At 45.5% G+C, this 12,062-nt stretch overlaps 1 long non-coding RNA gene across 1 annotated transcript; it reads right to left on the bottom strand.

Moving 5' to 3' along the window:
• Positions 1-1,310: 1,310 nt before the first annotated feature.
• On the bottom strand, positions 1,311-10,250 carry LOC139241703 (uncharacterized). The gene is made up of 3 exons (XR_011588951.1): positions 10,178-10,250; positions 9,321-9,405; positions 1,311-2,594 (listed from the first exon to the last, which is right to left on the bottom strand). It is a non-coding gene; the product is annotated as an uncharacterized lncRNA (long non-coding RNA).
• Positions 10,251-12,062: the final 1,812 nt, after the last annotated feature.

The raw sequence follows: 12,062 nt of genomic DNA, 5'->3' as shown, positions 1-12,062 counted from the left end.
AAAGCAGTGGCCCCAATACCGACCCCTGGGGAACACCACTTCCTCCAGTCTGAAAAACAACCGACTATTATCTGAATGGTGACAGATTAGGAAAAGGGGAGGTGCAAAGAGACCTGGGTGTCATGGTACATCAGTCATTGAAGGTTGGCATGCAAGTACAGCAGGCGGTTAAGAAAGCAAATGGCATGTTGGCCTTCGTAGCGAGGGGATTTGAGTACAGGGGCAGGGAGGTGTTGCTACAATTGTACAGGGCCTTGGTGAGGCCACACCTGGAGTATTGTGTACAGTTTTGGTCTCCTAACCTGAGGAAGGACATTCTTGCTATTGAGGGAGTGCAGCGAAGGTTCACCAGACTGATTCCCGGGATGGCGGGACTGACCTATCAAGAAAGACTGGATCAACTGGGCTTGTATTCACTGGAGTTCAGAAGAATGAGAGGGGACCTCATAGAAACGTTTAAAATTCTGACGGGGTTAGACAGGTTAGATGCAGGAAGAATGTTCCCAATGTTGGGGAAGTCCAGAACCAGGGGACACAGTCTAAGGATAAGGGGGAAGCCATTTAGGACCGAGATGAGGAGGAATTTCTTCTCCCAGAGAGTGGTGAACCTGTGGAATTCTCTACCACAGAAAGTTGTTGAGGCCAATTCACTAAATATATTCAAAAAGGAGTTAGATTAAGTCCTTACTACTAGGGGAATCAAGGGGTATGGTGAGAAAGCAGGAATGGGGTACTGAAGTTGCATGTTCAGCCATGAACTCATTGAATGGCGGTGCAGGCTAGAAGGGCCGAATGGCCTACTCCTGCACCTATTTTCTATGTTTCTATGTGTCTACCTTCAATATGTGAATAGAGCATCACGACTGTAAACCTGGTTTAAGTTTATATCCACTCAGCAAATCTATTTAAGAAAAGCCTGTAGGCCAATGAAACACTGTTAAGGTGCCAGTGTGCTGCTGGTTTGATTGGCATTTTGCCTGTAATGGACTCCGTATTTTGGTCACCGTATTTACGAAAGGATATAGTTGCATTGGAGGCTGTTCAGTGAAGGTTCACGAGGTTGATTCTGGAGATGAGGGGATTGACTTATGAACATAGGTTGAGTAGATTGGGCCTAAACACATTGGAGTTCAGAAGAATGAGAGGTGATTTGATCGAATCATAAGATAATGAGGAGGCTTGACAAGGTGGATGCAGAGAGCATATTTCCAATCATAGGGGAAACTAAAACAAGGAGACATAGTCTTAAATAAGGGGCCACCCAATTAAAATTGAGACGAGAAATTTATTCTCTGAGTGTTATAAATCTGTGGAATACTCTGCCCAGGAGAGCTGTGGAGGCTGGGTCTTTGAATATATTTCAGGCGGAAATATAGACAGATGGTTGAGCGATTAAGGGAGTAAAGGATTATGGGCAGCGGGCAGGGAAGTGGAACTGAGTCCATGATCAGATCAGCCATGATCTTATTGAATGGCGAAGCAGGCCCGAGGGCTCAAATGGCCAACTCCGGCTCCTATTTCTTATGTTCTCATGTTGTAACTGAGCATTTCTCCCAGACTAACCTTGTCTGTAATGAAATATGTGCCATTTAATAAGCCTCAGGTCCTTGCTCATGTCTGCTGCAGATTCCAGAGTTGATTCCGGAGATGAGGGGGTTGACCTATGACGATAGATTGATTAGGTTGGGCCGACACACATTGGAGTTCAGAAGAATGAGATGATCTTGTTGTGGCCCTGAAGGACTGTGTCCAGGCTAAAGTTCTGTTCCCCCTGTAAAATCCTCCCCAGAGATTGTCCTTTCTCAGCTCCAGTCAGGTGATGCTAAACACTCAGGTGGGAAAGAAAAAAATCCACAGCAATGTGTTGAAAGCAACACTAATTTGTGTGTCTATATCCCAAATATTAAACTCCAATCCAGTTACAGGAGTTATTAACATCAGCGTTACAGGATTTATAAATCCCAACTATCAGAATGAATACAATTTAGTCCAGGATGTGATTACCAGCAGCAATAACAACAGAATCCAACCCCTGCAGTCACTTGTGAACTCGCTGGTGTCTCAGCAGGTTGCCTGACAGAGAGAATCCCTTCCACACTCAGAGCAGGTGAACGGCCTCTCTCCAGTGTGAACGCGCTGGTGTCTCAGCAGGTGGGATGAACGAGTGAATCCGTTCCCACACTCGGAGCAGGTGAACGGCCTCTCCCCAGTGTGAACTCGCTGGTGTATCAGCAGGTCGAATGACTGAATGAATCCCTTCCCACATTCGGAGCAGGTGAACGGCCTCTCCCCAGTGTGAATTCGCCGATGTGTTTCCAGCTGGGACGGGTAGTTGAAACGTTTCCCACAATCCCCACATTTACACGGTTTCTCCCCAGTGTGACTGCACTTGTGTTTCTCCAGTTTGGACGATCGACTGAAGCCTTGTCCACACACAGAGCACGTGTACCATTTCTCCCCACTATGAACGGTGCCTTCTGCTTCCATGGTCAAAAGCTGATGATATTCCAGTCCCGATGTACCGAGTGACTGTAAGATCTTGAGGTGATGTTTGGTTTGAGCTTCCAGTCTACAAATCCTCCCCTTTTAACACCCTGTAAAGTGAATTTCAAGCAGGATAAAGGGAGTGTGAGAGAGAACCCACAAAAACACAAAGGCAGGTTGTGAAATTGAGCTTAATGAATCTGGTCATTTGTGGGGCCAGCACTAGAAAAAAGTGACATGAAAGCTGCCGGAATGTCATAAAAACAGATCTGGGTCAGTACTGTCCTTCAGGGAAGGGAACCCACCTCCCTTGACAGGCCCACATGGTAACTTGTTGTTCCCACTGGGCCCAGAAGTACTGGGGGTGAAACCCAGCAGCTTCTCCCCCTCTCCATCCAGCTCAAACTGATGTAACAAACAGACCCACACAGGAGGCCAGTGAGTGATTTCCACATCCAGCGCCTACCCTGGTACAGAGCGGCTGGGAATTGCTGGGCCTGCTGGAGAAATGTAAGTTGTTGTTTTCCTGGTGTGGGGGAGGTGCTGCCCCCGGGGGTTGCTGGTGCCGGGCCCGGTGGCTCTGAATCAGGCCCCGAGAGCCACACTCGGTGTTGCCCGGGGACTGAGAGCCGCACCCTGTGTTGCCCGGGGACTGCGAGTCGCACTCGGTGTTGCCCAGGGCCTGAGAGCCGCACTCGGTGTTGCCCGGGGACTGAGAGCCACACTCGGTGTTGCCCGGGGACCGAGAGCCGCACTCGGTGTTGCCCGGGTCCTGAGAGCCACACTCGGTGTTGCTCGGGGACCGAGAGCCACACTTGGTATTGCCCGGGGCCCGGGAGCCACACTCGGTGTTGCCCAGTGACTGAGAGCCACACTCGGTGTTGCCCAGGGACTGAAAGCCGCACTCGGTGTTGCCCGAGGACTGAGAGCCACACTCGTTTAAAAAGGAGGCAGACAAAAAGCAGGAAACTATAGACCAGTTAGCCTAACATCTGTGGTTGGGAAAATGTTGAAGAGTTCATTCTTAAAGAAGCAGTAGCACGACATTTGGAAAAGCATAATTCGGTCAGGCAGTCAGCATGGATTTATGAAGGGGAAGTTAAGTTTGACAAATTTGCTGGAATTCTTTGAACATGTAACTAACAGGGTGGATAAAGTGGGTGTGGTGTATTTGGACTCCCAGAAGGCATTTGACAAGGTGCCACATCAAAGGTTACTGCACAAGATAAAAGTTCACGGGGCTGGGGGTAATATATTAGCATGGATAGAGGATTGGCTAACTAACAGAAAACAGAGAGTTGGGGTAAATGGTTCATTCTTGGGTTAGCAATCAGTAACTAGTGGGGTGCCGCAGGGATCAGTGCAGGGACCCCAACTATTTACAATCTATATTAGCGACTTGGAAGAAGGGACCGACCGTAACGTAGCCAACTTTGCTGGCAATACAAAGATGGGAGGAAATGCAATGTGTGAGGAGGACACAAATAATCTGTAAAAGGACACAGATAGGCTAAGTGAGTGGGCAAAAATTTGGCAGATGGAGTATAATGTGAAAGTGTGAGGTCATGCACTATGGCAGAAAAAAAAGTCAAAGAGCAAGTTATTATTTAAATGGAGAATGATTGCAAAGTGCTGCAGTACCGCGGGACCTGGGGGTACTTGTGCATGAAACACAAAAGGTTAATATGCAGGTACAGCTAGTGATCAGGAAGCCCAATGCAATCTTGGCCATTATTGCAAAGGGGCTGGAGTATAAAAGCAGGGAGGTCTTGCTACAGTTATACAGGGTATTGGTGAGGCCACACCTGGAGTACTGCGTGCAGTTTTGGTTTCCATATTTATGAAAGGATACACTTGCTTTGCAGCAAGTTGAGAGAAGGTCCACTGGGTTGATTCCGGAGATGAGGGGTTGACTTAAAAAGAAAAGGTTGAGGATGTTGGGCCTCTACTCATTGAATTGAGAAGAACGAATGAGAGGTGATTTATCGAAACGTATAAGATAATGAGGGAGCTTGACAAGGTGGTAGCAGAGAGGATGTTTTCACTGATTGGGGAGACAAGAAATAGGGGACATAATCTTAGAATAAGGGCCCCCCCATTTAAAACTGTGATGAGGAGGAATTTCTTCTCTGAGGGTTGTAAATCTGTGGAATTTGCTGCCTCAGAGACCTGTGGATGCCAGGACATTGAATATATTGAAGATAGAGATAGACAGTGTCTTAACCGATAAGGGAATAAGGGGTTATGGGGAACGGGCAGGGAAGTGGTCCTGAGTCCATGATCGGATCAGCCATGATCATATTAAATGACGGAGCAGGCTCGAGGGGACGTATGGCCTGCTCTTGCTCCTATTTTTATGTTCTTATTTTCTTATGTAGTCTGATATGAGAGCGTGGATTTTATCCTGTACCTGTCAATTTCTGGTAATTGCCTGTGGGTTTAATTCTGTATCAAAAAGGGCCACATCACAACATAATTCTAAAAGGATAAAGAGTGTTAAAAAAAGAAGCCTGAAGGCTCCGAGTCTCAAAGCGAGGAGCATTGGTAACAAGGTGGACAAATTAACTGCACATATAGCTGTTAATGGATATGATGTAATTGGGATTACAGAGACATGGCTCCAGGGTAACCAAGGCTGGGAACATAATATGCAGGGGTATTCAATATTGAAGAAAGAAAAGGAGGTGGGGTAGAGTTAATGGTTAAAGAGGAGGTTAATGCAATCGTAAGGAAGGACATTGGCTGGGATAATGTGGAATCTGTATGGGTCGAGCTGCGAAACAACAAAGGGCAGAAAACGTTTGGTGCTCTGTAAACAAACACAACTAACAGTAGTAGGGAGGTTGGCGATGGCATCAAACAGGAAATTAGAGGCGCGTGCAATAAGGGTACAGCAGTTAACATGGGTGACTTTTACCGACATATTGATTGGGCTAACCAAACCGGTGGCAATATTGTGGAGGAGGATTTCCTGGAGTGTATAAGGGATGGTTTTCTAGACCAATATGTCGAAAAACCAACTAGAGAGCAGGCCATCCTAGACTGGGTCTTGTATAACGAGAGAGGATTAATTAGCAATTAGTCGTGCGTGGCCCCTTGGAGAAAAGTGACCATAATATGGTAGAATTCTTCATTAAGATGGAGAGTGACACAATTAACTCAGAGACTAGGGTCCTGAACTTAAAGGATACTTTGGTGGTATGAGACGTGATTTGGCTGGGATAAACTGGCGAATGATACTTAAAGGGTTGATGGTGGATAGGCAATGGCAGACATTTAACAATCACATGGATGAATTACAACTATTATACATCCCTGTCTGGCGTAAAAATAAAACATGAAAGGTGGCTCAACTGTGGCTAACAAGGGAAATTAGGGACAGTGGCATATAAATTGGCCTGAAAAAGCAGCAAACCTGAGGACTGGGAGAAATTTAAAATTCAGCAGAGGAGGAATAAGGAGGGTGAAAATAGAGTATGAGAGTAAGCTTGCAGGGAACATAAAAAACTGACTGCAAAAGCTTCTATAGATATGTGAAGAGAAAAAGATTCGTGAAATCTAATGTCGGCCCCTTGCAGTCAGAATCAGGTGAATTCATAATCGGGAACAAGGAAATGGTAGACCAATTTGACAAATACTTTGGTTCTGTCTTCACTAAGGAAGGCACGAATAACCTCCCGAAAAAACTAGGAGACCGAGGGTCTCGCGTGAAAGAGGAACTGAGGGAAATCCTTATTAGTCAGGAAATGGTTGGAGGGAAACTGATGGGACTGAAGGCCGATAAATCCCCAGGGCCTGATAGTCTGCATCCCAGAGTAGTTAAAGAAGTGGCCCTAGAAATAGTAGATGCATTGGTTGTCATTTTCCAACATTCTATAGATTCTGGATTAGTACCTATGGATTGGAGGGTAGCTAATGTAACGACACTTTTTAAAAAAGGAGGAAGATAGAAAACAGGGAATTATAGACCGGTTAGCCTGACATTGGTGGTGGGGATAATGCTGGAATCAATTATTAAAGATGTAATAGCATAGCATTTGGAAAGCAGTGACAGGATCGGTCCAAGTCAGCATGGATTTATGAAAGGGAAATCATGCTTGACAAATCTTCTTGAGTTTTTTGAGGATGTAACTAGTAGAGTGGATAAGGGAGAACCAGTGGATATGGTGTATTTGGAATTAAAAAAGGCTTTTGACAACGTCCCACACAAGAGATTAGTGTGCAAAATTAAGGTGCACAGTATCAGGGGTAATGTATTGATGTGGAGGGAGAACTGGTTGGCAGACAGGAAGCAAAGAGTGGGAATAAACGGGTCCTTTTCAGAATGGCAGGCATTGACTAGTGGGGTGCCGTAAGGTTCAGTGCTGGGATCTCAGTAATTTACAACATCCATTAATTATTTAGATGAGGGAATTTAACGTAATATCGACAAATTTGCAGATGACACTAAGCTGGGTGGCAGTGTGAGCTGTGAGTAGGATGCTAAGAGGCTGCAGGGTGACTTGGACAGGTTAGGTGAATGGGCAATTGCATGGCAGATGCAGTATAATGTGGATAAATGTGAGGTTATTCACTTTGGGGGCAAAAACAGGAAGGCAGATTATCTGAATGGTGACAGATTAGTAAAACGGGAGGTGGAAAGAGACCTGGGTATCATGGTGCATCAGTCACTGAAGGTAGGCATGCAGGAACAGCAGGCAGCAAAGAAAGCAACTGGCATGCTGGCCTTCATAGCGACGGGATTTGAGTATAGGAGCAGGGAAGTATTACTGCAATTGTACAGGGCCTTGGTGAGACCACGCCTTCAGTATTGTGTGCAGTTTTGGTCTCTTAATCTGAGGAAGGACGTGCTTGCTATTGAGGGACTGCAGCGAAGGTTCAACAGACTAATTCCTGGGATGGCAGGACTGATATATGAAGAAAGACTGGATCGGCTAGGCTTATACTCACTGGAATTTAGAAGAATGAGAGGGGATCTCATACCAACATATAAAATTATGACGGGACTGGACAGGTTAGAGGCAGGAAGAATGTTCCTGATGTTGGGGAAGTCCAGAATCAGGGGTCACAGTCTATGGATAAGGGGTAAGCCTTATCGGACTGAAATGAGGAGAAACTTTTTCACGCAGAGAGTGGTAAACCTGCGAAATTCTCTGCCACAGAAAGTTGTGGAGTCCAGTTTGTTGGATTTATTCAAGAGGGAGATAGATGTGGCCCTTACGGCTAAGGGGATCAGGGGGTATGAAGAGGAAGCGGGAGTGAGGTACTGAAGTTGCATGCTGAGCCATGATCATATAGAATGGTGGTGCAGGTTCAAAGGGCCGAATGGCCTGCTCCTGCACCTATTTTCAATGTTTCAATGTATCTTTCCATTCTTGGTGAGTGAGTGTGTATTTTGTGCTGTATCTGTCCATCTCTGTTATGTGAATGTGAGCTCTTCTCCATACCCGTCATTCTCCAGTATGTTAGTATTGTTTTACTGTGTAACCCAAATTCCTGATAGAGTATTGGTCTTACTTTCTAACTGTCAATTAGTGTTATGGAGGTGAGTGTTTATGCTGAATCTGTCGGTCTCTGGTAAATGAGTTTGAGTTTCACTCTGTATCTATCTGTCTCTGCTGTGTGAGTATGGGCCTTTCTCTGTATCACTCCATTTCTGCTATGGGAGTCTGGGTTTTATTTTGTACCCATCAAGTTCTGACATGTGATTATGGGCCTTACTCTATAACTGCCAGTTTCTGCTTAATTGTGAGTGGGCTTTCCTTTGTACCTGTCAGTTTCTGGAATGAAAGAGAGGTCTTTACCCTGTACCTGTCAATTACTGGTTCGTGAGTCTGGGCATGTCACTGTATGTCAATTTATGTTATGGGAATAGGATTGTAATAAGTCAGCCTCTGATGTGTGAGTGTGGGTTTTATACTGTATTTCTCAGTCTCTCATATGCAAATGTGTATTTTTCTGTAACTGTCGGGTTTTGTTGTGTGTTCAGGTTTAATCCGTGCTTCTCAGTTTCTGCTATGTTAGACTGTACCTATTTGTTCCTGCTTCTTGATTGTATGTTTTAGACTGTACCTGTTAGTTGCTGCTATGTGTGTATGGAATTTACTCTATATCTGCTTGTCTCTGGCATGTGAACATGAGAATCAATTTTACTTTTAACCTGTATTTCTCCGATATGTGAGTGAAGATTTTGCATTCTACCTGTCATTTTTCTGATGTGTGTGTGTGAGTTTTACTCTGCCCCTATCAGTTTCTGCAATGCAAGTAAAAATTTTACTTACTGCCTTTCAGTTTTCCGACATGTGCTCATGGGATTTACACATTACCTGTCACTCTCTGGTATGCAAGTGGGGATTTTATTCTGTTACTGTCACTTTCATATATGTGAGTGTGTGTTGTATACTGTATCTGTCAGTCTATGGTACGGGAATGTGGGTTTTATTCTGCACCTGTCATCTTCTGGTATGTTCAGGGATTTAAATACTGAATCTGTCCGATTCTGAAACATGAATATGGCTTTTGTTCTGCACCCATCAGCTTCTCATATGCGAGTGTGGTTTATACATTCTATTGGACATTTTTTCTGATAGATGATTGTCTTTTATTCTCTACCTGCCAGTTTCTGGCAAGTGAGTGTGGGTGTTTAATGTATCCGTCAGTGTGATCTGTTTCAATGGTGAAACAGCATCGGATTCTACTGCTCCATGTGGCTGTCAGATTCACAATGTAACTCTGTCACTTCGGATCACTGTGGGACTGACAGCTTCTGCTACCTGTGACAAAAGGATTGAGGCCAGTTCTGTGTCTCTGCGCTCTGTGAGTGATAATCTACTTACTGTGTGTGAGAAGGAGCTGCCTGCACTGTTCCTTGTGTTCTGGGTGGAGGAAAGCTCACATTTGTTCTGGCTGAAGAATTTTGCTCTGAGAATAATAATACGAGAACATTATTAGTTCTAAGATATGGATGCAGGGGAGAATATGAGGGAGCGACAATGTATCACTTGATCATCAGCAACATGGTTCTTGAGAACTCAGCTCACCAAAACAACATAACCGGTCTTTAAAATATCTTCTCCCACACTCCTCTCCTGGTGCCTGCAATAGATGCACTTTGTGAAATTGCCCACACCCTCACTGTCAGGCTGTGTTTCCACTGCTCACTGCCCAAGAACAACAGACACGGTGAGATTGGAACTGAATCAGGAACATTCACTGCTGATTTGAGGAAAGAAAGCAGCAATGATTTGAAAGAGCGAGTGGTTCACTTTCTCTGTTACCTGACACTGTCCACACACAGCCCGAGAATGGCCTCTCCCTTCCCCCACTCACGTCATGTTCCAGAACGAGTTCCTGCCCCACTCTGCCTCTTACACACAGCCCCCGATGGAACTAAACCAGGAACGTTCACTGCTGGTTTGGAGAGAGAAAGCAGCAGATTGTAAACAGCAGATTCTGCCCATTCTGTCTCCCTTACCCTGGACACACACTGTCCACACACAGCCCGAGAATGGCCTCTCCCTTCCCCCACTCACACCACACACTGACACTGATTTTTGGTCCACTCTGCCTCTTGCACACAGCCCCCGACTCCCCCTGAACTCCCCCCGGATTCAATGCCGATCTCTGAGCCCATCTGCGGACACGCTCCCAATGCACTGTGCTGCTGTAAGGAGGCTGCTGCTCGCTGCCTTACCCCGGGGCCGCGGTGTCTCCATTCCTGGCTGTTTTAAACCATCTTCTTCTGCTCACTGAGTGAATGGCGATCACGGGCAGGGCTGGGGGAGGGGAGGGCACATGTGCTCTTCTGCTCACTGGGAACGACACAGAGGGTGGGGCTGAACCGCGCATGTGCAGCTCTCTGCAATAATTCAATCTGTAAAAATCAAAGTGCACTTTTCCCAATTTACTTTTATCAGAATCTGAGCAAAGGAACTGGGCCTGGGGGGAAAAGACAGAGAGTGATTAAAGCTGCAAGCCTTGTCCCTTGGAGATGATCAATTTGGGATCATTCTGTACAGGATGTTTCTCTCCATGAGCCCGCGTTCACAAAGAAATTATGCAGCAACATCGGAGGGACGAGGGACTGGGAGTGTTTGCTGGGACCGTGCAGGAGTTAATATCTGACAGAAACATTCAGAGGTCAGTTTAATAAGAGTAAAACACTCGGTCACTGAGAGTAATACCGAAGTGGATAATCAAGGGGCTATAGTGAGGGAAAAACTTAATTCAATAACTATTCATAATGAAGTAGTACTCGGTAAAATAATGGGACTAAAGGCAGACAAGTCACCTTGCCCTGATGGTTTACATCGTAGGGTCTTAAGAGAAGTGGCTGCAGAGATAGTGGACACATGAGTTGTAATCTACCAAAATTCCCTGGATTCTGGGGCAGTTCCAACAGATTGGAAAACTGCAAATGTAACGGCTCTCTCTAAAAAAGGAGGCAGACAAAAAGCAGGAAACTATAGACCAGTTGGCCTAACATCTGTCATTGGGAAAATGCTGGAGTCCATTATTAAGGAAGCACGAGCGGGACATTTGGAAAAGCATGATTCAATCAAGCAGAGTCAGTATGGCTTCATGAAAGGGAAATCATTTTTGACAAATTTGCTGGGTAAGGGGGAACCAGTGGATGTGGTGTATTTGGATTTCCAGGAGGCATTTGATAAAGGGCCACATAAGAGGTTACTGCACAAGATAAAAGCTCACTGGGTTGGGGGCAGTATATTAGCATAGATAGAGGATTGGTTAACTGACAGAAAACAGAGAGTCAGGATAAATGGGTCTTTTTCCAGTTGGCAAATGGTAACCAGTGGGGTGCCGCTGGTATCGGTGCTGCGTCCTCAACTATTTACAATCTATATTAATGACTTGGAAGAAGGGACCGAGTGTAATGTAGCCAAGTTTGCTGAAGATACAAAGATGGGTGGGAAAGCAAATAGAGGACACAAAAAATCTGCACAGGGATATAGACAGGCGAAATGAGTGGGCAAAAATTTGTCAGATGTAGTATACTATGGTAAAATGTGAGGTTATCCACGGTGGCAGAAATAACAAAAAAGCAAATTATAATTTAAATGGAGAAAAATTGCAAAGTGCTACAGGACAGAGAGACCTGAGGGTGTTTGTGCATAAAACACAAAAAGTCAGTCTGCAGGTTCAGGAAGTAGTCAGGAAGGCAAATGTAATGTTGGCCTTTATTGTCAGGGGGATAGAATAAAAAGCAGAGAAGTCCTGCTCCAAGTGTACAGGGTATTGGTGGGACCACACCTGGAACACTGTGTGTTTAAGGAAGGATATACTTATACTGGAGGCTGTTCAGAGGTTGATTCCGGCGAGGAGGGGGTTCTCTGATGAGGACAGGTTGAGCAGGTTGGGACGATACACTTTGGAGATCAGAACAATGAGAGAAATCCGAGGTGTGAGAATAAAATAACTCAGCTCTTACTTTACCAAGATGGCCGCGCATGCGCTTTGCCGCTCACTGAACCAAGATGGCGAATGACTGACCCTGCCTTCCTGTACAAAGATGGCCGCCGTTATGCGGCCTGTGACCGGGAGAAAGCCTCGAGGCTGCA

This window comes from Pristiophorus japonicus, unplaced genomic scaffold, assembly GCF_044704955.1.
Source record: "Pristiophorus japonicus isolate sPriJap1 unplaced genomic scaffold, sPriJap1.hap1 HAP1_SCAFFOLD_113, whole genome shotgun sequence".
In the NCBI taxonomy this organism is placed as follows: Eukaryota; Metazoa; Chordata; class Chondrichthyes; family Pristiophoridae; genus Pristiophorus; species Pristiophorus japonicus.
This window is presented reverse-complemented; position numbering and strand designations above follow the sequence as displayed.